Source organism: Bubalus kerabau, chromosome 3 (assembly GCF_029407905.1).
Source record: "Bubalus kerabau isolate K-KA32 ecotype Philippines breed swamp buffalo chromosome 3, PCC_UOA_SB_1v2, whole genome shotgun sequence".
NCBI lineage: Eukaryota > Metazoa > Chordata > Mammalia > Artiodactyla > Bovidae > Bubalus > Bubalus kerabau.
In genome coordinates this window covers 10,548,120-10,574,793 of record NC_073626.1, presented here as the reverse complement: position 1 = coordinate 10,574,793, position 26,674 = coordinate 10,548,120, and the positions used below count along the sequence as shown (strand labels likewise).

General features: G+C 47.1%; 1 long non-coding RNA gene across 4 annotated transcripts in view; it reads left to right on the top strand.

Annotated features, from left to right (window-relative positions):
- The window catches only part of LOC129645448 (uncharacterized), a 51,452-nt gene that overhangs the window by 11,676 nt on the left and 13,102 nt on the right, over window positions 1-26,674 (top strand). The window contains exons 1-2 of one of the 4 annotated variants that reach the window (XR_008711335.1): window positions 11,949-12,198; window positions 12,762-12,931. The exons of 2 other annotated variants lie outside the window; for them this stretch is intronic. This is a non-coding gene — a long non-coding RNA (uncharacterized LOC129645448). Of the gene's footprint in view, window positions 1-11,948; window positions 12,199-12,761; window positions 12,932-26,674 lie in introns of those variants that run through there. One more of the 4 variants, XR_008711334.1, reaches the window with a different exon arrangement.

Below are 26,674 nucleotides of genomic sequence, written 5' to 3'. Positions count from 1 at the left end.
TGTTTCTAAATTGCCGAGCCGTGGCATGGAGTGGCTTCCAGTAAAGGCTCAGAAGCACTGCCCTGGGCTGCCCCTCCAGCGCCTGCCTTCCTCCCTGCCCCCCAGGGCTCCTGCCTTTCTCTGCTCTCAGGCCTTTTCCTTGTGTCTGCCTTTGGCTGCCCCCGACCTTGGTTACTGTGGAAATTCGTCTCAAGAAGCCCTTTGCTGTTTTTAGTCACTAAGTTGTGTCCAACTCTTTTGTGACCCCAGGGATCCCTGGATTTCTACAAAAGTTCTTGTAAGGCACTGGGTTGGGGTAAAGGGTGGATCTGATCTTCTTTTCAGAGTTGGAGACCCTGGCTGCGACTCTGACCTGGCTGGGGCAGGGCTGTATTTGGGTGTGAGGTAGGGCTAAGGAGACAGAGCCGGAGGATGGAAGACTTTCTCCGGGTGCGTGGTCCCTGACCCCAGAATTGGAGGAAGACCTTTTCAGTGGACTATTCGCCCTGAGAAATTTTCCATTTTATTTTTTTAACGTAAAGCGGTGTTACCTTGGGCTAAGTTTCTTTGGTGTCTGAAAATGCTTCATAACCCGCTTTGGTCACAATTAAATGTGGTCCAGAGCTATGTGGGGAGCACACAATCATTTCTGTCTGATGTGCGGATGAGGACTGACCCAGCCTCTCAGCTTAGCAAGCCCTCTGTGGTTTCAGGGATGCCCAGTCTTTTTAGACACGTACGCACTGTCCTGTCGTTTCTAATATGGATGGAGAACATTTCTGATGTGGATGAAGAGGTGGAGTCTGACTCAGCACACTTCTCTTTCACTGTGTATTTCTCTTTGGTTTTTGAACTCTTCAAATATTTGGATGTTCACTCTTCATATCCATATATCTGTGTTCTATCTTCAAACTGAGCAACACATTAGTAAAATTAATTTCATTGTTTTTACAAATACAATAGAACAAAGTGGAAATTCCCTGGCCATCCCATGGTTAGAGTTTTGCACTTTCAAGTCGGGGTTGGGGGTGGGGAGTGGGGCATGGGTTCTATCCCTGATCAGGGAACTAAGATCCCACAGGCTGCATGTCCAAAAAAAGAAAAGAAAACAGAATAAAGTAAAGCAAATGATTTCTGCTTTTTTCCTGGACCTCAGAGGTCACTTTCTGGGCTACAGGTACCTTGCTTGGGAGTCATAATATACTTTTAAAAGTGTAAGATGCCAAATCCTAAGAGTGTAAGTAATTTGTTCTGCTCTTATTAGTGGCAGGTCAAAATGATGACTACAGCTGAAACTATCCATTTACCGGAACCAAAACCTACAACAAAGTATTAGAAATATTGTAAAAATTGTATGAGTTCTCCAAAGCTGTTTTTTTCCCCGTAGACGAGTATTACACTGGCAAAGTGACAAGATATTGATTACATACTTTGCTTTCATTGTATTTCCCCAGGTAGACCACTCATTTACCGCCAATAATCATCACCCCTGGGAATTCCCTGGCAGTCCAGTGGTTAGGACTCCAGGCTTTCACCACAGACAGCACAGGTTCAATCCCTGACCGGGGAGCGATGATCCCTGCCACAAGCCCTGCCGTGCAGCCTAAATAAATAAATAATATAAACTTTAGACATCTTTTTTTTTTTTTAATTGTCATCCCTGTGTAAAACTTTCAGGCTGGCAATGTTACCTACAATAAGACACAGAGAATATTCTTGCAGACTCTGATGGCAAACACAGAAAACATGGACCAAGGTGGTGAGATCAAGGCAGGTCGATTACTCGCAAGAGATTGGCTACATCATCCCCACACAGAAGAAAAATATTCAGACCTCAGTATGCGTGTCTATCTGACATTAATTATTTGTACTTTTAGAAAAATGATATGACTCATCTACGAACTTTTTCAGATTTTGGAAGTTTCTAGGTGCAGCCCTCAGCAGGCAGTCTGCCCCAGACCTGGCCAGGGATCTGCTTAGATGGCGAGTTACACGAGTGGAAGTGGTCTTTCTCGGCAGCTCCCCACACCCCGCTCCCTGGTGTTGGGAGGATTAGCGTAATTAGAGCCTGCTCTTGTGCAGCACTTTGGCATTCCTAGATGAAAAGTGCTAGATGAGCGTAAAATTTTATAACTGTAATGGAATCCAAGCAAATAGCATCGTAATAAATGGGTCTTGCTGCTGATACTGCATTTAAGAGTCTCCTCTTTATTATCTCATGTTTACTATATGTGATGAACTGAGGTGATTAATAACAATGATAATAATTACTCCTACAGTATTTTATGCTTTCAGAGGGCTTTGCAACTGGTTCATTATGTAATCTTTAATCTCCACAGTGGCTCCTGGGCTATGTCAGTTGCGCTTGTTTGTTTAAACGCTTTCATAGAAAGGGAGACATTGGAGAAACAGAGAGGGGGGTGAAGTTTTCAAGTTCCTGGAGCACGGCAGTGTGGAAGGCGAAGATGGATAATGAGTTGGAAAGGAGGCTGAGGTGGGAGGTGGGAGAAGAAAGGTCCAGGTCACAGTGGGTACCGCGCGGGGCTGGGTGGCAGATGGCGATGCCTGGGGTGTGATGAACTGAAGCAGGAGTATTTGAGAAGCTAAATTGAAGGACAACTGGTCCAGAATTTGGGGATTGAGGTCTCCACCCCACGGGCCCCTCTGTCAGGGCCCGGGTGCTCTAGTGGAATTTCTGTGGTTGCCTGTGTTCACTCAGCTGGTCCGTAACACCTGGTCAAGGTTGCTCAAGGGGAGGAGGGCTTTATGTGGCAGCTAATTGGGTGCTATGAGGAACGGACCCCCAAACTGTAGTGTCAGCAACTGAGCACAGCCTAATCAGCTGCTTGGAATGCCCACTTGGGGATCGGCCCTCGGTATGCCGGCGCTCCAGGTATTTGCAAGACGAGCAGTGTGTCAATTACTCTGCGGATGGCCAGATTTATGTGCTTTTTGGCAGTGCTGCTGAGCTATTAATCATGTCTCAGGAACAGGCCCCATGTAAACCACAAGCAAATGGCACGTCTCGTGGACCATCCTGGCAAAACAATGTCATGTTTCCCCCTGTATCTTCTGCTGACGTCGAAGGGGCTGACAGTGAGGATGGATACAAGAGGTGGAGAGCAATAATCCACCACCATCTACCTTTTCCCCCTCTTTTCAAAAATAAAGTCCAAGCCATGTTCTCTGAGCCAAGGAGACCAGATTCCTTCTCAGCCTCTTGAAATGGCATATTTCACATAAAAATGCACCCATTACGCTATTTTCTTTTAATAAGTTAGAGTTTCACGGCTTTCCTTTATTTTTAGTACATTGCCGTTTACATCGGCCAGACATGTAGATTTCTTATTCCTTGGTAAGCTACGCATATCTCAATACATCTAATGTCATAATTAAATGTCATCAGGCTAATGTGTATGAGTGTTTTGAGCTTTATCGCTAATTGCTGTGTTAGCATGAATTAGACAGAGAAGTAATTAGAGGCCCCGGTGTAGCTGTGTCATGTGCTGCAGTTTCTGGGACAGCCTGTGTGTGTGTGTGTGTGTGTGTGCGTGTACACGTGTGTGTGAACTGTTCTCCCCTCTTCCCCCCAATTCCTGATCCCCTCAATGCTAGTCTCGCCCGTTGCAGAAGTCTCTGAAACCAGAATGGAAGCCATTGTCTCCGGGAGGGGTTCCACGTTTCTTGAAATAAGCAATTTTCTGTAATCAGTCACCAGGGAAAGCTTCACTCTGAGAAGCAGAATTAATGGGAGACAGGTTTTAGGGTTTCAAGAAAGCACGTTTATCTTCAGGACAGATGAGTTGGGACCGAGGTGTGTGTGTGTGTGTGTGTGTCGTGAGAGGGGCTGGGTTTGTGCAAAGGAGAAAACAGGATGACACTTGTTTGCAGTTTGAGACCTTCCCCAATCTTCCTACTTTCATCCAACCCTTAAAGACACGTCTTGCTGACATGTGACAGATGAACATTTCTTCTGCCTCTTTCCCTCTGCCCCTCATTCCTTCTTGGTTTTGTACTAAACAGGAGTAATCACATTCTGGCTTTGGGCTTCTCTGGCTCTGGGCAGGGTGGGGGGTGAGGAGGGGGCGTTGGGGGGTGGGTGAGTGGGGAGGAGGAGACGGTGGAGGGGGGGAGGGGGGGAGGTGGGAGAGGTGTGAGGGTTAGGGGTGGGTGGTGTGGGGAGTAAGGAGCGAAGGACAGCGGAGGGGGGTGCAGGGGGAAGGGATGCTAAGGACGCAAGGCCAGGCCTCCATCACTCAGGCCCTGGGGTCCAGGAGAGCCCCCGGCCCCCTGTCCTCCTCCCGCCCAGGGCTCCTCTGCAGCGCCTCTCCACCTCTGGACCCCTTCTCTTGGCAGGGTGTGACTGTCCACTGTGGAGCTGGCAAGACAGTGTCAGAGCCTCAGGGAAAAGTCCATCTTGGGATAACCTTTATCTGCCAGAGAGCCCCTTACCACCTGCTTGATAGGCGAATTTAATTCACTGCTGCTGGGGTGATAGGGAATCTCAGAGAGAGAGCGAGAGAGAGAGAGAAAGCAAGCGAGTCCTTCACTGTACTGAGTTCCCCAGAGGCTATTCCCACAGCCCCAAGATACACTGTGCACTTGGCCTGTACCTGTTTTCTTCATCCAGATATTTTTTTATACGGTGGATTTAAGCGCCTGCCCTGCTCATGTCTGAGCAGCTTTTCGCTGTGGTTTCAGCTCTTGTCCTCGAAGTAGCCTACAGAGCTGTTCCTCTCCCAGGGCAGGAACGGGAGAATGAGAAAGCCTGACAGTTCTGACAAGCCTTGTCAAATCCCCATCCCCAGAGGGGCCTCCTGCCCATTAGGAGGCTGATTGGTGACGGAGGGGCCGGGCCAGTGGTGGGGGCTGCTGCCTGGATTCCGGCAGAGACAAGATCAAGGCCTCCTCGTGCGAGCCGCCGGAGCACCGGGGCTCCCTCCCCTTGACCAACACGCTTTGACAGAAAGGCTTGTCAACAAATAGGCCTGGGGTCAGAAGATAAAGAGTCGTCATTTAGAAATAAACGCCGTGATTTCTCTTCACCATTTGTAACCTCTTTTTCAGCTCTTTCCCTCCCACCCTCCCCCTCCCCACGCTTTTGCACACCAGCAAAGTGCGCATACAAGCTTCGTGCTCAGAAGCTTGTGCCCTGGTGCTCACTCTTCCTGGGGGCTTCTAGCTCCTTACTTTCCTAAACAGCTCCTTCCCCACTTTAAGAAAAAAAAAAATCTCAAGGCGATGTGAAAGCATGTCAGAAGCAAACTGAAAAGCCCAGTGCATGTAAGTTATTGGGTGGTAGGACAAATGAGATCCAAGTTCATAAATGCTGATACTAAATTGTGGAGTAAGAGAATTGCCACAAAAGACAGTGAAACAAACTTCTATGGTGGAGGAAAGGCAAGAGGGGGGTCAGGAAAAGTTCCTGGAGGATGCGGAGATTAGGTCGGGGCTTGAAGGATGGATGGCGTTTTGCAGACCAAAATGGAGCAGAATGGAGGCTTGGGGGAGCAGTAGAATGCCATGGGTATTTGTTATATGTGGGCACCCAGATCCATTCACCCTACGTTTTGGTAATAGCTCTTGGCTTTCTTTTGGATGTCCACCCCTGATGCCTTTCACTGGGTCCGGTTGGGCTGATGCCCTGGAGGTGGCAGGGGACCAGGCCTGGCCAGTGGGACTCAAGAGTAAAGAAGAGAAAAGAGAGCACAGACACTTCACAAAAGAAGAGTCAGCAATGGCAAATACGGACATGAAAATATGCCTGACATTGTTAGTCATCAGGGAAAGGGAAATTGAAGTCAGTGAGAAATTAGAGCTGCCATGCATCTGCCAGAAAGGAAAAACATTAAAAGACAATAATAGTAAATGCTGGAGAATATGTGAAACAATCGGAACTTTCATACTTTGCTGATGGGAATACAAAACGGTACAACTGGTCTGGAAAACTGTTGGCAGTTTCTATTTATATACAGAACCAAGCAATTTTTCTCTTCCTCTTTTAGAGATTTACTCAAAAGAAATAAAAGCATAAATCTACAAAAATGTTCACTGCAGCTTAGTTCCTAATAGCAAAACATTGGAAACAACCCAAATGTCAACCAACAGGGAAAAGGAAAACAAGATGTGATATATCCATTAATTGGAATACTATTCAGTGACTAAAAAGGAATCCAACAACTTGGAGGAATCTGAAAAATGCCATTTGATGTCAAAGAAGCCATTTGCAAGAGATGACGCACTTGATCTCACTTATATAAAGTTCAAAAACAGGCAAAACCAATTTAAGGAGATAGAAATCAGAAGAGTGGTGGTTACTGGGCAGAGAAATAGATTAATAAGAAAGGGGCTGATGTTGATGTATGACAGAAATCAACACAATATTGTAAAACAATTATCCTCCAATTAAAAATAAATAAAAAATTTAAAAAGTGTATATATTCATATATATATATATTTATAATATAAATATTATATTTTAATATATTTGTATAAATAAAATGTTGTATATATGTGTTAAAACTCATTGATTATACCCTTAAAATCTGTGCACTTTCCTTAGGTAAATAATATTGCAATTTAAAAAAGCCAGAATGTTCAGCAAAAGCCAAAAGAAGAAAAGTATTTTAAAAGTTCCACCACCCAAAGAAAATCAGTATTGACGTTTGGCATAGTTCCTTCTAATATTTTTAATTTACATGTGCTTATTTTAAAGAGTTGTAACAAGATTCGTATTTAACATTTGGTCCCTTTTTCATTTAATGGTATATTGTAGGCATTTCTTATGATATGAATTTCAGAAAACAACACGCGTGGCTGGACCGAGATTCCCTGTATCTCTATTTCTTGTTTATAGCAGTGTCCTAAACCAGTGATGTTCAGGTTTCTAGTGTGAGCCATTGAATGATCACCTTGTGACAAATTCCCAGAGATAAACTAGATCGAAGAGAAGGACCGTCTTTGTGCTCCTTGACACATATGTCATTTAAACATTAGTTTTAGTGCCTGAGGGAGATTCAAGCACATATGGACAGAGCTAAAACAGCTCATCTCAGCCCATTTTGCAGTTTTTATGTATTCTCTATTCTTTGTTGTCTACACTGGAGTCCTAGGGACATATATCCACCATGAAGTGAATTATTTATTGGCATGCGTGGGGCTAGCTCAAATGCTGTCAATCTCATTTTAATTCATGAAATTAAAAAATAAATATGTCAAGGCCATTAGACTAGCATTCGCCTAAGAGCTGGAGGCTTAGTTGCTCAATGCGTAGCTTCACTCCTCTCTTGCTGAAGTGTCTTATCTCTGCTCCTAATCCCATTTTGGGAAAAGCTTGTGACCTGGGCTGGACCCTTCACCTGCTGGTCTTCGGGCATCAGGAAACTCCTCACACCATATCATCTATGGAGAAGACTCTGGCCAAAGCCTGAAGGGAAGGAGCTGACCGACCTGTGATTCTGTGTCAAGCATGACACAGAGGTTTTCTCATTTAATTGGCACAACTGCCTTTTGAGGTGGATGTTGTTCTTATTTTACCCCAGAGGAAATGGAGGTCCAGAGAGTTAGGTAAGCTGCTTATGGTAGAAATGGTCGTTCAAATAAGAGATATTTGTGGTTTGAAGATAAAATAGCAAGTCATATCTTGTTCTTATTCCCACTGTAGCAGCCCTTCTCTGGGAAGGCCCAGGAGTCTGTGCAGAAGGAGATAAGATGTTGCAGCTTCCAGCGGACCTGTAGTAGCCAGAGCAACGTCAAGCACACCACATCCGGTGGTGGTGGTGGTGGGAGTGTTGGAAAATAAAATATGTGTGGGGCAGGCTGAGACTCAGGCCGAATCCAACACCAGACACTCTTGGTGGTGACTTTGGGTCCAACTGTGGTTCCATGAAGATGGCTGGCTTCCCACTGAGTGACTTAAAGGTGAAAACAGCTGACTCCGTGCTGCCAGCGCTGTGTGCTCTCTCCTTGAGCTGCCCCTGTACCATGAAGGGGTGTTTTCAGCAGGAAATCAGGGTAACGGAGGACATTAGAAGGTGTCAGGTCCAGGGACTTCCTTTGTGGTCCAGTGACTGAGACCCCGCGCTCCCAATGCAGGGTGCCCGGGTTTTATGCCTGGTTGGGGCGCTAGATCCCACATACCGCAGCTTCCCAGGTGGTTCTAGTCTCTGGGGTCGCACAGAGTTGGACACGACTGAAGCGACTTAGTAGTAGTAGTATGGACACCTTAGATTTGGGGGAGAGTGTTTCAGATTCCTCTATCAAATGATTTTTCTGCCTGAGGTTTGCCTCCTCACTTAAGACCCATAGAGACGCCTAAGCTTTCTTATGTGGATGGACTCAGTCAGAAGTGATACCATTGGTAAGGGCCATGGCTGGAGGTGACATACCCCACGACTCTGGATCCATGGCTCCGCCTGTCTGTCCTGAGGTCTGCTGCTGCTGCTGCTGCTAAGTCACTTCAGTCGTGTCCGATTCTGTGTGACCCCATAGACAGCAGCCCACCAGGCTCCCCCGTCCCTGGGGTTCTGAACACTGGAGTGGGTTGCCATTTCCTTCTCCAATGCGTGAAAGTGAAAAGTGAAAGTGAAGTCGCTCAGTCGTGTCCGACTCTTAGCGACCCCATGGACTGTAGCCTGCCAGGCTCCTCCGTCCATGGATTTTCCAGGGACGAGTACTGGAGTGGGGTGCCATTGCCTTCTCCGCCTGAGGTCTGAGGGCATCGCTAATCCACATTGTGACCCAGGCTTTCAGCACACTGGCTGGGGAACTGGCTAAAGTGCCAGCAGGAGCGTTGCAAGTACGACCGTAGCCTTAGGGTAAATGGCCTTTGATATAAATTCCACAGTAAACAGAAGTTAAAGGATATGTCTTTGTCATCTCTGTCATTCTCTCACACAAACTCTCTCTCTCTTTCTCATACGTTCAATAGAAAAAAAAAAACTGGACTAACATCTTGGTTTTATAATCTTATTTTTATATTGATGAGAATACTATCAAGTGAGGGGAAGGAGAGAGACATAGAAAGAGACAGAACCAGAAAGAGGAAGACAGATGGAGGAAGAAATTGCCTTTCGCCAGTAATATTCAGAATCACTCATCCATGGGTCATAAACCATTGAAAAACTTCCTTGGAATTGTCCAGCCTTAAATAATGCTCTGGGTACTATTAATACAAATCTAGGATCTGAGTTGATTACAGAAATAGGTAGCAACATGAAGCAGTGTATAAAGAAGGGATTTTGGCATCAGTAAGATCTGGGTATGAATCACAGTTACGCCACTTGTTAGTTCTTTGACTATGGGGTGTTGTCAAAACTTTCTATAAAGTGGGGTTAATAATGCCAATCTTATGAGGCTATTCTATTAACAAAGTGAGATAAGACATGTGAAAGTTTTCAGGGCAGACATTTAATTGGATGCCTAACTCATCAATTCTCTACCTGGTAGATTTATCCTAACATGGTCTCGCACTGCAGCCTCAGTCTTAACTGTGAGTTTCTCTTGGTACTTTGGTAATTGCCATTAGTCTCTAAAATGGTGTCCATAGTCAATGTATTTCGCCATGAATTTTATGGTTCAATATAGTCCAGGTGGCTCTCATGGTAAAGAATCCACCTACCAATGCAGGAGGCTCAAGAAATACAGGTTCAATCCCTGGGTCGGGAAGATCCCCTGGGGTAGGAAATGGCAACTGTTCCAGTATTCTTGCCTCGAGAATCCCATGGACAGAGGAGCCTGGCGGGCTACAGTCAATGGGATTGCAGAGTCAGACATGACTGAGCACAAAGTCTAACTTGACAATGTGAGAGGGTAGGAGATGAAGATGTTCTATTTGTAAAGGTAGGCAAAAAGGTTTGCTCTCGTGAATGCATCTGTTCATTTAGTATATTCTTTCCCTAAATGAAAAGGGCTCTTCATGAAAGACTGATTCTCAGACTGTCCCACAAGTAGGTTATGTTAGTCCCATGTCACAGGTGGAGAATCTAAAGCTGGAAGTTTAAGTATCCTGAGTGACTCTGCTAGTAAGTGACAGAGCTAGGGTTCTAAGCTGGTTCGTCCTGGCCCAAAGCCTCCCCAATGTCCACACTTATGGACACAGAGTTTGAACACAACAAAAGAACATCCCTGATCCCAGTGACACTGCATGGGAGTAAGATGTTGTCTTCCCTTCCACAGGCTCTTTGGGTACAAGGCTTGCCTAAAAGTTGAGTACCCAATCCACCTCTTTGATATAAGTTAAAATGGAGCCTTAGAGCAAAAAGGGAGAAGAAGGAGGTTAATAAAATCATTCAAGTGTCATCACTGTTAACATTTTCACTCACACACATTTTCATAAAAAAAAAAAATTGTTTTAAAGGTTATAGCAAGAAAGAATAGGACAATATGGATGCCAGAATCTTCTTAAAAGGTTCTTACTTCTTGATCCATGGCTGGTTTTCTGACTCCACTTCAGAAAATCTTCCTGGTGCTTTTATTCTTCAGGGGCGAGGCTGTCCCTGGCTCACACCCCTCTGCCCCTTCTCACCAGGAGGTCACTCTCTTGGCTCATAGTAATATCCCTTCTTTGGCATCTCTGAGGACCTAATGGCTGGAATTCCTGCTGGGCTAGGAATCATTCCTTTTTGTACATTCCCTAGGAATTTTCTCTTTTGTAAGCCATGGGACATACAATTAGAAAAATTCTCTTTCAAATTATTTAAAAACTTAAAAAGATTTGTTGTCCCTATAGGGATAGGTTTTGGATATCTGAAAAGTTTACTTATGTAAGCCACCTCTCGCAGGAAAAGGGAGTTCATCCAGGAGAATGAGAAACATCCCAAACTTTGTGTTCCAGGAGGGTTCTGGAACTCTAGAGACTAGGGTGTGAAGCCTTGCTGCAGGCTGAGACGTAAGAGGCGTGTCCCTTAACTGCTCTGTGGCTCCATCTTCAAAATGGGATGATACAGTTCACACAGAGGTGTCGCAAGGACTGAGACGGTGTATGCAGAGGTCCTAGGACGTCAGGCCCCATAACTGCTCAAAGGACAATCTCTTATAGTCAGAGAAAGTAATTCAGAGGGTGAGACTGGCCCTTCTCTCTTCCAGGAAACATTTGGGTCTGTCTGAAATGATCATGGTTCCTTCTTTGGCTGTATGAGTTTTAAATTTGCTTTGTAGAAAGGACACGGAGGGGTTAAACAGGAATACAGTTTTTAGCCGTCTTGGCGTTTTCCCTCTTTGTTTAACATCAAAGTGGCCCGCAGTCCATTTTGCCAGTTTATACATATTGTTGTACTCAGAGAAAGGCTGGAGGAGCGGAGCTGGCTGCCTGATTAGCTGTGACTCCCTTGCAGGCTGGCTTAAGAGCCCAAATGGATTCTACCCCTCCAAGGTTTTAATGATAAGGGAGTGGGGGAAGGGGTGGGGAGACGCTCCTTCCCTTTTGGAAGGAGACTTTGTGGAGGCCCCGCTAATAAATCATTTGTTCCTTCTAAATGCACACTCGCATTCACATAAGCACAGACTCAGATGGTTCCCACTTGAAATTTCTCATCAAGTGCAAATAGCTCCCAGCCCGGATGGCTGAGCTGTTTTCCAGCCCCTCTTTGTGCGGACGTTCAGCTTGGGAGCAGCCCTGGGGACTCACTTGGGGGTGGATCAAGGCCAGGAAACAAAGTCAGAGGCTCACTCGGTCCCCTCCCTACCCCGCCTCAGCTCTCATCCCACCACCCTCCTCCTCGCCTTTCTCCCTCCACTTTGAATTTCAAGACAGGAGAAAACCGGGCCACAGCAAGGATTTAGGAACTGACCTTCTCTCCCCCAACCCTTGAGAATCACCCTGAAGCCTGCCCTCTCCCAGGGCAAGGTTTTGCCAGCTCTGGAGGAAGCTGTGCAGAGAAACGGGAGCAGCGGGAGGGAAACTGGCAAGAGAAACTGTGCTCACCTGCCTGAACCCAGTTCCGCTCCTGCGCCTCCCTCCTTCCCCCTGGCCTGGGGAGAGCTGGTGGGGGGTGGTGCGGGTGGTGTGTCAGGGGACTGTGGCCACGTGCTCACTTCCGATCATGTTCCCCTAGATCTGCCTCCCCGCCCCTCCAGTCCAACCATCCCGGTCCAGCCCAGGGCAGCCGCCTGCCTGCTCCATCGGCCGGAGTCATTTGGAGCCGCCAGGTTCGCCTTCCTGTACAGGTGTGCAGCCTGGATAACTGGTGATTAATGCCTGTGTCTGGCCGGGCCCTGAGGGTAATTTGATTTGCTTGATATCTGGAGTGATCACCCCCTTTTCCCTGCCTCCTACCTTTCTTTGTCGGAGTTTGTGGCAGTGTTTACCTTCGTCGGTGTTTTACGGTGATGAATGACACTTGTTTCTGGTGTTTGTTTCCGCCCAAGTTTTAATTAAATTTTGCACGAGGCTTCTGTAATTATGGCCCTGGGTCTCTCTCCTTCATCTTCCCTCCCTGAAGTTACTCAGCACTCAGAATGCTCCCCAGGTCTCCTTTCTCTCCCTCTCACCATCTAACCCCAGTGTTGGGGGGCCAGCAGAAGGTCCCCATCCTTGCAGCCAGGACCTTTGGGTTTTGTGGTCTGTGATGACACAGTTTATGTCCTGCTCTGATGGCTTCCTCTGGACTGGAGCAGGGGACATAGCTCACCTGCAGGAAGAGAGCTGGCCTTGTCCTAGGTGATGGGACGTCTGCAAAATCACCCCCTAAGTAGATACTGCCAGGCCTGCCAGGAGGCTTTTGTCTCTGTTATGAGTGGGGTGAAGCTGTGTTTCCCCGTTCTTTTCCTCTTTCCTTTCTAAGAGCTGTACGGAGCTTCTGTATGTTCCAACTGAGAGAACGCCCACATGGCCGAGACAGCGAGAGCAATGGAGTAATGGTCTAGGAAATAAATGAAGTGAACCAACCCAGGGATGCTGTCTGCCTGCAAAGTGGAGATAAAATTAGAGCAAGTCTGTCTGGTTCAACTTACGGTGAGTCCACAGTTTGGGCCAAGAAGTAACCTGAATTGTACATCTGAGGTTGCAAAAATTGGCTGAGTTTTTTCAACTGTATTATCCACCTGCTTTTGTTTTGGTTTGTCTAACTCACTCCCAAAGAACTCATAAGGAAGATATTCCAAATAAGGAAGAGGAGAAAACAATCACATTCTCAAGAAACTGTTAAGAGATATTTTAGGCCAGAGCAGTTAAGGGGCTGACCTAGAAACACCTTTTTGGTTTCAACATGGACTTATTAAGACTGTGCTGGGTGTTGTGAGGATGCCAAGGGCATGGGGTGTGGTCCTTGCCTGCCTGGATGGAGCTTCAAAACCCCGTTGGGCACAATAAGGCTGATGCATTTAAAAGAGTTCTGAGAGGCTGTGTGGTGCTATGGAAGAGACGGGATGGAGTCTATACGAGGGCAGGAATTCTCCACCCTCCTCTGCTACTAATGAGTGCTGAGGCCCCTGGCAAGCCATTGTTCAGGCTTGGTGTTCTCGCTACCTATTAAGGGAGTCGAATGAAATAATCTCTTAAAGTTCCTTAGAGCTTAATCTTAGAATCTAATCACCAGCACCGATAGGTAGATCTGTTGTATAACTAAGCAATAAAGAGAAGTATGCCGACAAAGAATACCGCGAGCCCTGAGTTCAGGAAGGGCTTGTGTCTCAGTGAAGAGGACCAGCTTGAGGAGGGACCCCTGAGGCGCTGGGCTCAGGATGGACTTTGAAGGCGGGAGGGAGACACAGCAGCGAAATTGCAAGGTGTGTTTGGAGAGTGGGGAATAGGCCAAAGGGTCGGAGTAGTTTGTAGAGGTTGCTGGTGAGGGGGACGTTGGAAAGTTGGGCTGGGGCCAGATGGGAGGGTGTTGATCTCTGGCCTAAGGAGTTAGAACTTGAGTTTGCGGGTGAAAGGTTGTTATGGAAAGGCTGATGCAACAGAGCGGAGGCTGCACAGGTATGTTACTGGGGCAGCGTGGAAACAGCCCAGCCTTTGTTTTTGGCATAAGAGCTGGCTTGTCCATGGGGTCAAAAGCTTCACCTAACCAGATTCCCCTTGCTCCTGGACATGACTCTCCTCTGCTTGGCATTGCTCAATCAATCAATATAGAGTGCTGGGTCAAAAATAGAACAAAAGACATGTGAGAGCCTGGGGACAGTGGTCATTGGTTAACATTACAAAAATTTTTTTTGGTAGGATGTATATAGCCTAAAATTTAAATTTCAGCCACTTTTAGGTATACAAATATGGTGAAGGACAAGGAAGCCTGGTGTGTTGCAGTCCGTGCGGTTGCAGAGTCAGACATGACTTGGCGACTGAACAAGATATACAATTCGGTGGTATTAAATATATTCACATGGCCGTACAACGATCACCACAGTCCATTTCCTGAACTTTTTCATCATTCTAAACAGAAACTCTATACCCATGAAACGATCACTACCCGTTCCTCCCTCCCCCAACCCCCAGTAACCACATTCTACTGTAGAATGTTTCCATAAATTTGCCTGTTTTAGGCACCTCATATAAGTAAAATCATATAATATTTGTCCTTTGGTGTCTGGCTTATTTTACTTAGTATAAGATCTTTGAAGTTTGTGTTGGGATGTGTGTCAGAACTTCATTCTGTTTCAAGGCTGAATCATATTCCATTGTGTGTTTATTTTGTTTATCTGTTCATCTGTTGATGGACACAGGTGATTTTTACCTTTTTGCTAGTGTGAATGATATTGCATTGAAAATCTGAAATTTGGCTGAGAAAAATTGTACTCTTAATGTATGAAAAAAACATTTTTCTGCAGAGAACTTTGAGCAAGGACCAGACACCTCAGGTGGGTTGGATGGCTTGGAGAAAGGGATCCGAGGGCTGTAGGGCATGTGAATGGAATGGCTTTGCTGACAGCTCCTTGACACTGAATAAGATGATGAGACAAGGTCTTGGCAGAAGGAAGGGAGCCTCCTGGGGAAGGAGACATAGAATCCTTCCTCCACCCTCCATATTTGCCCCCCACCCCGAGTTTCCTCTCTGCTTCTGCCCCTCAATCAAATCTGCTCACAAAGAAGGGCTGTTTGTTGGAATAAGCACCGACTGACCTTAAACCAACTTGCTGTTTCTCTCAGGAGTATTAGCATTGTGCATCTCATCTCTCCTTGGATAAAATTAGATTTTGTTAATTGTCAGGAGGATTCCAGCATCTGACACGCAGGTGGAAGAGATGTGGGTCTTTCCTGACCTCCTCACTTGCTGTAAACCTCACAAAAGTTCCCTTCCTTTCCTGTAGTGCGTGGGCTTGAGGAGGCAGGTACTGGCCCTTTTGGGATACCCTTGCCGTATAGGAGGAACGGGAGAAGGGACTGCAAACCCGGAGGATGGAGGAGCATTTCCCTGCTTTTGAGCTTTCTTGTTGCCATCTTTGTTAGAGACAAAGCTGTCCCAGGTTTCTCCACTTTCCTAGGATAAGGGCAGTTGGGAGCATGACTCTTTGGGGACCACCTGGAGAAATTTTCCTAAATTAGAGTGGGCCTGAGCTGCCTGGATGAGGGACACCCCAGCTGTTTGCATGCACAGCTGCGGGTGACTTAGAGACCAGCTTCTCCCAGCACCCTGCCTGCCAGTGCAGCCTTCCACTGGTGAGACTCGCCTCGGAGGTTCCCACTCTGGCCCCACACCTGTCCCACTCCTGAGACTCACAGGAGGCTGGCTCTATCCCAGGAAACCTCACAGAGCAGAGGTGAGAGGAGCTGGCTGTTTTGGGTGTGTGCTTCAGCATGGTGGAGCAGAGAACAGGCTGAGTGTGCAACCACTGTGGCCGGGTGTGTTCAAGGTCTGTGCAGAGCCCTTTCTCATTGGATGCTAAATAAGGAGGACACAGGTGGTGTATGGCTGTCAAAAATTCCATCAGCTAGTCTGTCAACAAACATCCTAGGTACTAGGCACAGGGGATGAGGAGATTAAAAAAAAAGAGATAAAAAGATCTGGTTTTTGTGTGCACAAAGTCAGGGTAGGAAAGGCAAGTTCATAATCAAAGAATACAGAGTGTGCAAGATTGTAGTTCCCCCAAATGGCCACAGTATTTTCCTAAAATACGGTGTATTCATGGGCTTCCCTGGTGGCTCAGAGGGTAAAGAATCTGCCTGTAATTCAGGAGACCTGGGTTCGATCCCTGGGTTGGGAAGATCCCCTGGAGGAGGGCATGGCAACCCACTCCAGTATTCTTGTCTGGAGAATTCCCATGGACAGAGAAGCCTGGTGGGCTACAGTCCATGGGGTCGCAAAGAGTCGTACATGACTGAGAGACTACGCAGAACACACATGGCAGAGGAATAGAAAATTTGAGGTGTAGTAAGGCCAGGAGATCAGGAGACTTTTACCATGGAAAAGAGAGCTTGTTATCCTCACAGATTTTAAGATGAGGGGCAGGTGCTGCCACAGGGGCCACGTGGGAAAGCTCCAATGTCATCAGGAAGCAGAGGGAGGGAGAAAATGTGGGTAAGAGGCTTTCTAGATATGCAGATGCCCACCCTTATGGCAGAAAGTGAAGAAGAACTAAAGAGCCTCTTGATGAAAGTGAAAGAGGAGAGTGAAAGTTGGCTTAAAGCTCAACATTCAGAAAACAAAGATCATGGCATCTGGTCCCATCACTTCATAGCAAATAGATGTGGAAACAGTGGCTGACTTTATTTTTCTGGGCTCCAAAATCACTGCAGATGGTGATTGCAGCCATGAAATTAAAAGACGCTTACTCCTTGGTAGGAAAGTTATGACCAATCTAGACAGCATATTTAAAAGCAGAGACATTACCTTGTCAACAAAGGTCCATCTAGTCAAGGCTATGGTTTTTCCAGTGATCATGTATGGATATGAGTTGGACCATAAAGAAAGCTGAGGGCAGAAGAATTAATGCTTTTGAACTGTGGTGTTGGAGAAGACTCTTGAGAGTCCCTTGGACTGCAAGGAGATCCAACCAGTCCATCCTAAAGGAGATCAGTCCTGGATGTTCATTGGAAGGACTGATGCTGAAGCAGAAACTCCAATACTTTGGCCACCTCATCCGAAGAGCTGACTCATTTGAAAAGACCTTGATGCTGGGAAAGATTGAGGGCAGGAGGAGAAGGGGATGACAGAGGATGAGATGGTTGGATGGCATCACCGACTCAATGAACATGGGTTTGGGTGGACTCCAGGAGTTGGTGATGGACAGGGAGGCCTGGCATGCTGTGGTTCATGGACTCGCAAAGAGTTGGACATGACTGAGCGACTGAAATGAACTGAACTGAGTGGCTTCTGTGGGAAGGTACCGTGAGGCAGGAAAAACAGGCGTAGGCCTGGCTAGTTGGAATAGTTCTATCAGGCGCTGGAGGACAGGGACTGTCCCTCATTGTCTGGCACTGGGTCCTGGGGTGATTAGCGCAGGTACAGAGTGGCCCAGAGTGTGAGAGCTGATAAGGGGGATGATTGGGGTGTGGGCTCTGGATCGGCTGGTTTGTATTTGGAAAGTGCACTTGTGGGGAAGTTGTTGACTATCTCTAAGGTTGGTTAACCCTGGGAGGGCAGTCTCTCCAAGGGCAGCAAGGCCCCAGATATATCAAAGCATCAGAATACAGAAAATAAAAGACATGGCTAGTACAGTATTATGTCTGGTCCCACATGCTTTCCAGGAGGCTTCCCTGGTGGCTCAGTGGTAAAGAATCCACCTGCCAACTCAGGAGACATGGATTCGATCCCTGGGTTGAGAAGATCTCCAGGAGAAGGAAAATGGCAAACCACTCCAGTATTCTTGCCTGGGAAGTCCCATGGACAGAGGAGCCTGGTAGGCTACAGCCCATGGGGTCGCAAAGAGTTGGACACAACTTAGAGACTAAACAACAACAAAATGCTTTTCTAGAATCTGATACTGGTCCATTGAAAGGGAGTCTATTTCCTCTGGCCTTGACCTTGGAGGACCTTTGTGACTGCCTCAGTGAATAGGCCAGAGGAAGCAACAGTATGGCTTCCGAGGTTAGGTCATTCAGGACGATATGGTTCCCACTTGGCTCTTTTCCTGTTGGGACCCTTGCCCTTGGAACTCAGGCCCCATGAGGAAGCCCAAGGCACCTGCAGAGGCCACAGGTCCATGTTCTGATCCAGAGCCCCAGCGAAGGTCTCAGCTGCTTGCCTGCATTTGGCACAGGGCCTGTGAGTGGATGCGGCTTAAGATCCCAGTCTCCAGGCCACCCCAGCTGATGCCAACAGGAGCCGAGAAAAGCCGCCCTTGCCAAGCCCGTCTAAATGCAGATTCTTGAGCAAAGTAAATGGTGTCATTATTTTCAGCCCCTGGTCTTGGGGTAGTTTGTTGTGCAGTGGAAGGTAACCAGGACACAGGACGGTAAGATGATGCTGGGGTCGGGGGTGGAGTACAGGTTGTTCTGAGTGCACATGGGGAGGCTGGAGGATGGGAATAGGGATGCAGTCTGCTCAGAAAAGGCAGCATAGAGTTAATAACAGTAACCAAGTGACTTCTCTGGCAGTCCAGTGGTTAGGACTCCAAGCTTGCACTGCAGGGGGTGTGGGTTTGATCCTTGATCTGAGAACTAAGATGCCCTGAGGTGCAGCCAAAAAGTAAAAAATAATAATAATAATAATAATAAAAAGTAAAAGTGGGGATTGAAACCAAATGGGACCCCAAAGGACCTTCCTGGGGACAAAAGAGTCTCTGCATTTTACCCCTTGACCCCAGCACACACTCTAGTGTGTGACATTCCCTGAGTTCCAAAGAGTGGACTCAAACAGTTACTAACTAGGGAAGTGAGGGAATGCAGGAAAGAAAAGTGGTCAAGAAACAACAGTGCTGTGATAAAACAGAGTCCTCGTTCCCCTTCAAGGGAAATACACAGTAATCTGATGCATCTCTTTGAGATATTCTGCAGGCACTAAGGCCCCCACCTGGGAGGAGAATGGTGACTCCATGCTGAAACCCCAGACTTCCGTTGGAACCTAGGAGTGAACTTTAAGAGCTGAGAGTGGAGAGCAGGTGGCAAGGTGTGGATGTGGGAGGGGAAGGGGGGCAGGCAATGGCCACCCTGACCTATGACCCACTGAAACAGGAGGGTAGGGAGTGTTATACAACCTTTAAAGAATGACATAGAGATGAAAAGTGAAAAGGGAAAGCGTTCGTTGCTCAATCATATCTGACAGTTTGCGACACCATGGACTGTAGCTCAACAGCTCTGTCCATGGAATTTTCCAGGCAAGAATAGTGGAATCTGTTGCCATTCCCTTCTCCAGGGTATCTTCCCAACCTAGAGGTCAAACCCAGGTCTCCTGCATTGCAGGTGAATTCTTAATCATCTGAGCCAATGGGGAAACCCAAAACTTGTATGTTGCTTGACAAACTGGTTCAGTTCAGTTCAGTCGCTCAGTTGTGTCCAGCTCTTTGTGATCCCATGGACTGCAGCACTCCAGGCTTCCCTGTCCATCACCAACTCCCGGAGCTTACTCAAACGCATGTCCATTGAGTTGGTGATGCCATCCAACCATCTCATTCTCTGTCGTCCCGTTCTCCTCCTGCCTTCAATCTTTCCCAGCATCAGGGTCTTTCCCAATGAGTCAGTTCTTCACATCATGTGGCCAAAGAATTTTGAGTTTCTGCTTCAGCATCAGTCCTTCCATTGAATATTCAGGGCACTAGTTTGATCTCCTTGCAGTCCAAGGGACTCTCAAGTCTTCTCCAACACCACAGTTCTAAAGCATCAATTCTTCAGTGCTCAACTTTTTTTATGGTCCAACTCTCATATCCATACATGACTACTGGAAAAACCATAGCTTTGACTATACAGACCTTTGTTGGCAATGTAATGTCTCTGCTTTTTAATATTCTATCTAGGTTTGTCATAGTTTTTCTTCCAAGGAGCAAGTATCTTTTGATTTCATGGCTGCAGTCACAACTTGCAGTGATTTTGGAGCCCAAGAAAATAAAGTCTCTTACTGTTTCCATTGTTTCCCCATCTATTTGCCATGAAGTGACGAGACTGGATGTCATGATCTTCATTTTGTGAATGTTGAGTTTTAAGCCAGCAAACTGGTTAGAACCAGCTAGGTCCAAGATGCAATGATTTGACTTCCAGTGGACCTTGAACCTCATTATATACTTCTTGTAATACATTTGCATAAGCTAAGTGACATACCCACCAGTGCCGTGATAGTTCCCTGGCCAACTATCAAAGATCAAAGAATGGGCAGTGGTTCAATTCCTGGAAATCTCTGCACTTTCCCCCATAGTCCTTGAAATAATCCTACTGTTCTTTAGCCTTTGAAATTATCCAAACCCCAAAACTAACCATGCCATATTTCGGGGTCTGTCACCTTCTGAGATGGCCCACTCTCTGTGGAGTGTGTTTCTCTCTAAATAAATACCCCCACCTTTTAAAAAGATCTTTTTGATATGGGCCATTTTTTATAAGTCTTTATTGAATTTCTTGCATTATCACTTCTGTTTTATGTTTTGATTTTTTGGCCATGAGGCACGTGGGATCTTAGCTTCATGACCAGGAATCAAGTCCCAGTCTGAGTTTGACTGGCTCAAGTCCTAGAACGTGGGTTCAAATCCCGTTCTGAGCTCCACAGTTTCACTATGACCTACGACTCTAGGCCAGTCTTCCTCCGCCTCCAGTTCACTGCCTCCTGAGCCACCCTCTGATTTTTGGTCTCCTAGTTTGGCAAGATTGAAGGCAAGAGAAGGGGACGACAGAAGATGAGATGGTCGGATGGCATCACCGACTCAATGGACATGCGTTTGAGTAAACTCCAGGAGTTGGTGATGGACAGGGAGGCCTGGTGTGCTGCTGTCCATGGGGTTGCAAAGAGTTGGACACGACTGAGCGACTGAACAACTCAGCAACAGCTTTGTTCCTCTCCTCCCTCTTCCCACCCTCTGCTCCCTCTGACTCTGGAAATAATTGCAAAGGATTATTGTGTTGGGACTTATATAATATGGAGTGAAGTGCAGAACACACCTTACAGTTTGTCTCATTTTCCTCCCGTCACTGAAGCAAAGTGTTGAGAAGAGGAAGTCATTTTACAGTTGCTGCAGCTGCTACTGAATTTAGATTGGAAAAACGATTTGCTTGAGCAAAGTGATGATCAGATAAATCCCATGAATTTATTGCTTAAAAAAACGTGTCTGTTAGAGCGAGGGAGTGGCCGCCCCGATGTTGTGAGGGGGCAGGGCCGGGGGAAGGGGCGTTGTCAGCCTCTGTGCACCAACCTCAGAGAAGTGTTGGGCAAATAGGAATGATGAAGGCCTTTCAGCCCTTTGGCATCTGATAAAATCCTTCCCTTTTTCACGATCTCATTTAATCTTCACAGTGAGATGGGGAAGGTAGCCTAGGGGTGGCGTTACCTCCCCTTTATAAATAAGGAGAATGAGAAATGCTCAGCTAACAGGTAGAGAGTCCATCTCCAGCCTTTGAATCTATGTAAGCGCCTCCGCTCTTTGGATGATCCACTTGAGTGTATGCGGTCCCACTGATTTTCAGATAAGATTCACTCTTGGAAGAGAAGCAGGGAAAGACACTTGACATTTATCTTGTGATCATTTCGTGCTGGGGACAGGGAGGGGGGTGCTTATGTTAGCTTTCTGTAGGGGCTGGTTTACAATATGATGGGAAATGATCACAGTTGCTTTTGGTGGCCTGGGCTTCCCTTGGATGAAGTCTTTCTCCTCTTTCTGAGCTGTATCCAGCCCATTCCTAGGAGACAGAAGCTCCATTCCTGCTGCAGTTTATTAAATCAGGGCTGGGCTTTGCCCCCTTGGGTCCATGTCTCCACGGGCTTCTGCAGCTCCTGGTAGGCGTGGGGTCCCTGTGACTTATGCAGCCACTCTCCCGTGGTGGGCCCTCCTCCTGCGGGCTCACTAGGACCTCCAGCCCCTGTGGAATCACTTCTAGATGTGTCCAAGAACACTCAGGAGTGTCCCATCTGGGCCTGCCGGGCCTTGTCTCCTGGGGTGTGAGCCCCTGGTTGTCCTTGAGCCCCGGGACATCCATGCTCAGCAGTTGTCTGGGGTGGGGAAGCTGCCTTTCTGGGCAGCCTGTGCCCCATTGTTTTTCAGAATTTCAGCAACAGAGTTTCTCAGCTTCTTCCAGAACTCCTGGTCACTTCACGCATGGTGACAATGGCTGAGTCCTCGTGAGGATCATCTGTGATACCTGGTTGCTTGGCACACCCCCCTGAGGGACCCTAGGTATCACCTGGGACTCGGGGTCAGTCTGCCTCTCTGCAGATGACTGTGGCTGGTTACTGAGTCAAGCTCAGGGGCCTGGTTCCTTCTCCACTCTGGGTGAGGTCTCTCTGTCCTATAACTGATAGGGGAGTGTCAGTTACTTACATCCCTCCCCCAATACCACACTGTGAGTCCCTGATAAAAAGCAGTGGGCCATTGTTGATTATCCACCCTATGCCAGCTCAGGCATGGGGAACTTTGTGCATGCTATCTTTTTAATTCCCAGAACCACCTGAGACCACACAACTTACCGCACTTGGGTTCAGAGGTCAGGGTGTGTCGGCCGCGAGGGTTGTCTAGAGAAGTGACTGCACATTTCAGTGCCTTTATCCTTCATCTACAAAATGAGCCATTAGACCATATGCTGTTTAAAATCCTGACTTGAAAACTCACCTTTGTTCCCTTTCTGAGAAACATCTCTGACCTTGCAAAAGTCAAACTTAAGCCCTCAAAAGACACAGAGCTGACCGTGTAATAGAAACCTGCCTGATTTCTCTGTCCATGGAATTCTCCAGGCAAGAATACTGGGGTGTAGCCATTCCCTTCTCTAGCGGATCTTCCTGACCCAGGGATTGAACCCTGCATTGCAGGCAGATTCTCTACCATCTGAGCCACCAGGGAAGCTCCAACACCTAATATCTACATACTGTTATTTGTTGTTCAGTAGCTAAGTTGTGTCTGACTCTTTGCGACCCCATGGACTGCAGCACACCAGGCTTCCCTGTCCATCGTTACATCAGTGGGTTGTTATTCTGAGGAGGGAGTTGTTTAAAACTATCTATTATGATTGTTTTTTAATTTCAAGTAACAGAAAGCTCACGTCAAGGCCGTAGTTCTGCAATCATAACAGGATTTGGGAGGTGGTTGTGATCTACTTGGAAAGAGCACCAACTTAGCATCGCGCATCCGGGGCTGGAGTGTAATCGAAATTTACCAGCTCTGTGTCTCTAGGCAAGGAATCTTTGAGCATCAGTTTTCTCAACTGTAAAAATAAGAATTGCAGGATTCATCATGCGGGGGCTTTATGCGGTCCAATGAATGTGACAGTACATCACACATTTGTAACTGCTCTGTGCTACGTAAGAGTTATTATAACTCTTCTTTGGCTGATTCTATTTATGTAAAACCTTAACATCAATGCTTGTCAGTTCTGGAATGAGCTTAGGGAAGGCAATTGCTGACTCTGCCTATGGACCTCTGTTAAGCACTCTGACACTGCTCTACTCTCCCCAAATGTAGTCTAATTTTCCAAATAGTCTCCAAGGGGAAAATGTCCCTGTTTCTTCTTTGTGCTTGCATTTCATACCATGGCAGTGGTCTTTTTCCTCACAGATAATATGTAGTTTTAGTTTTGTAGGGCTTCTCTGATAACTCAGTTGGTAAAGAATCTGCCTGCAATGCAGGAGACCCCAGTTTGATTCCTGGGTCAGGAAGATCTGCTGGAGAAAGGATAGGCTACCTACTCCAGTATTCTTGGGTAAAGAATCTGCTGGTAAAGAATCTGCTTGCAATGTGGGAGACCTGGGTTCAGTCCCTGTGTTGGGAAGATCCCCCGGAGAAGGGAAAGGCTACCCACTCCAGTGTTCTGGCCTGGAGAATTCCATGTCCATGGGTTTGCAAAGAGTTGGACATGACTGAGAGACTTTCACTTCACTTTAGGTTTTGGTAATGTGAGTGTTCTGAAATCTCCAAGAGGGGCAGGTGGGCTGGGATGTGGTAGGAAAGGCAAAGTTCCGTCCTGGAAATGTGAGGATCTGGATTCCGTCCAGGGTTTTGCTACCCATGAGCTGTTGGACCCCAAGAAAGTCCCCCAGTCAGTTCAGCCTCATTTTGATAATTTGTGCAGAGAAAAATTTCAGCCCCATCTTCTAGAGGATTTTTGAGAGGATAAAAGCATTAGCATTCCCATTATATATCACCAAATACCTAGAGAATACTTCCAAGGAGGGAGCGAGTTGCCGAGCCAGGTGCCGAGGGTAAACCAGCCAACTGGATGTGCAGGAAGCCAGCGTATGTGTGAGGTCCATTTGGGTCTCAGGAGGGAGGCTGGGGGACCTCACCTGGTGGGCGTTGAACACTCTGGCTATGATGGATGCTTTCCATATGGAGGCAGTATGTCAGGTGGAAAGATGGGGAGGGTTCGGGGGAAGACGGGCACCCCTGAGGGGCCACACTGACTGCTCCTCTCCAGTTTTCCCTCCCACTTTGGGTGGCCCCATCAAGAGAAGCTGCAAGTAGACCACCAGCCCATCACAGCTGCTCCCTGTAGGGCTCGTGGACAAGTGCGTAGGATCAAGAATTCACATTGTGATGAAGAGTGATGGGAGACTGTTGGTACCCTACTGAAATTGGATGACTTTGTCAATATGGTACTGGAAGATGTCCCTGAATTTGAAGTCACACCAGAAGGAAGAAGAATTACTAAATTAGACCAAGTTTTGTGAAATGGAAACGGTATAACAACGCTGGTTCCTGGTGGAGAAGGACCTGAAGAATGAATGGATTTCCTTGACTTACGCTAGATCCTATTTTGTCTTATGGTGACAACAAAATAGAATTTTTTTTAACCTTTCCACGTTTGTATTCTGTGAAGCCAAGTTTCCCATTGAAGGGAAATGCTTTGAGGATGCCCTGTTCATGCCCGTTTTTGTAAGTTAATCATGATTACTTTGGAAAAAGAACAGTTTTTTTTAAGACAAAAGATAAAGGTGTTTTTGTTAAAGAAAAAAAGAAAAAGAAGCTGAAAGGAGGTGATAGAAGCAGGGTGGGGTGGTCACCCAGTGATGGGACAGTTAGAGAGTGAACATGTGACAAGGGTGTTCATCTTGAGGGCCCTGACTGGCATACGGCAGCGTCCCCAGGGCTGGTGACTTACCTGTACAGGTAGTAAGGGGCAAATCATTCTTTTCATCCAGTTTCCCAGGAGCAAGGAGGGTATTTTGGAATAATCTCACTGGGAGTGGTGTCACCCCGTCTCCTGGGTAAGTTCTGTACCTTGTGCCTTCACCAACAGTCCCGAGGAGGTCTCCGTCCCTCTGCAGCTCTGAATCAGCCCCTGTTCCCCTGGAGGCTTTGCTGGAGCCGGGCTTTGGGTGAGGGCTAATTAGATAATGCCTGTGAAGCACTTGGAGTTCCTTGGAGACGGTGCCTCTCGATGTATTATTAATAGTGGTGAGCACAGTGTTTCCAAACAAAGACGTGCCTACTTAAATACCCGGGGCAGGGGGAGAGAGGGCAGAGGGGAGGCCTGGAGAGCAGACCCAGCAGAGAGAGCCGGTCCCTGGGGAAGGCCTCCAGCTCCGTCACGTGATCTTCAAGGTGGGGATGGAGGGCAGGGACTGTGAGTATGAAATGGAAAGTTGCAGGGCAGTACTTGTGTAGACGGTGTGAGCAGGGCCCTGGTCTGTGATGGGGCGCGAGGAGGGAAATTGGCAAGCCTGGCTAGGCTGTGCCCTCCGGGGGTGGTTTCCTATTGAGGAGATGTATTGACTTTGCTTTGCTTTGTGGCTCACTGGGGCTTCTCTTGGGCTTCCCTGGTGGCTCAGACAGTAAAGTATCTGCCTGCAATGCAGGAGACCCAGGTTCGATCCCTGGGTTGGGAAGATCCCCCGGAGAGGGAAATGGGAACCCACTTCAGTATTCTTGCCTGGGAAATCCCACAGATGGAGGAGCCTGGCTGGTTACAGTCCATGGGGTCACAAAGTCGGATATGACTGAGCAACTTCAGTTTCAATTTCAGGGCTTCCCTGGTGGCTTAGATAGTAAAGAATCTGCCTACAATGCAGGTGACTCAGCTTTGATCCCTGGGTCAGGAAGATACCCTCAAGAAGGAAATGGCAAACTACTCCAGTATTCTTGCCTGGAAAATTCCATGAACAGAGGAGCCTGGTAGGCTAGAGTCCATGGGGTTGCAGAGTCAGGCACAACTGAGCAACTAACACACACCAGCTTCCAGGAGCACTGCCTGGGCTAGCATTTCCCTGAGAGAGCTCCCTCAGCTTTAGCTGGCTGTGTTTCCTAAGAGATTAACCTGGGTTAACCCCTGCTCTTCCCAAAGATTGGGGTGCGCCCCATGCAGATTTCAGTATCAAATGGCTGGATCATTAAAGGACTAATTTGAGGAGGCCAAATTCTATGTTAGGGGTTGTGACTCCCATTCTGCTGGAGGATCTAGCTCAGAGAACTCACTCACCCCTCTATCACTGGTGACCCCTGTAGCTGCTCACATGGGTAGATATCCAGGGTACTTCCAAAAGACATATTGAAGTCTGTTATGGGCTAGGGGTTTGTCTCCCCTGAAAATTCTTATGCTGAAGACTTAATGAAGCTGTTTACTTCAGATTGGGACTTGAATCCAGCCAAAACCCAGGATACCTGGTTCCGATACCTAATGAAGATCAGGTTTCTTGATGTCTCATTGCAGAAAGAATTTGGTGAGAGACAAAATGATAGGTAAGAAGTGGATTTATCCAGG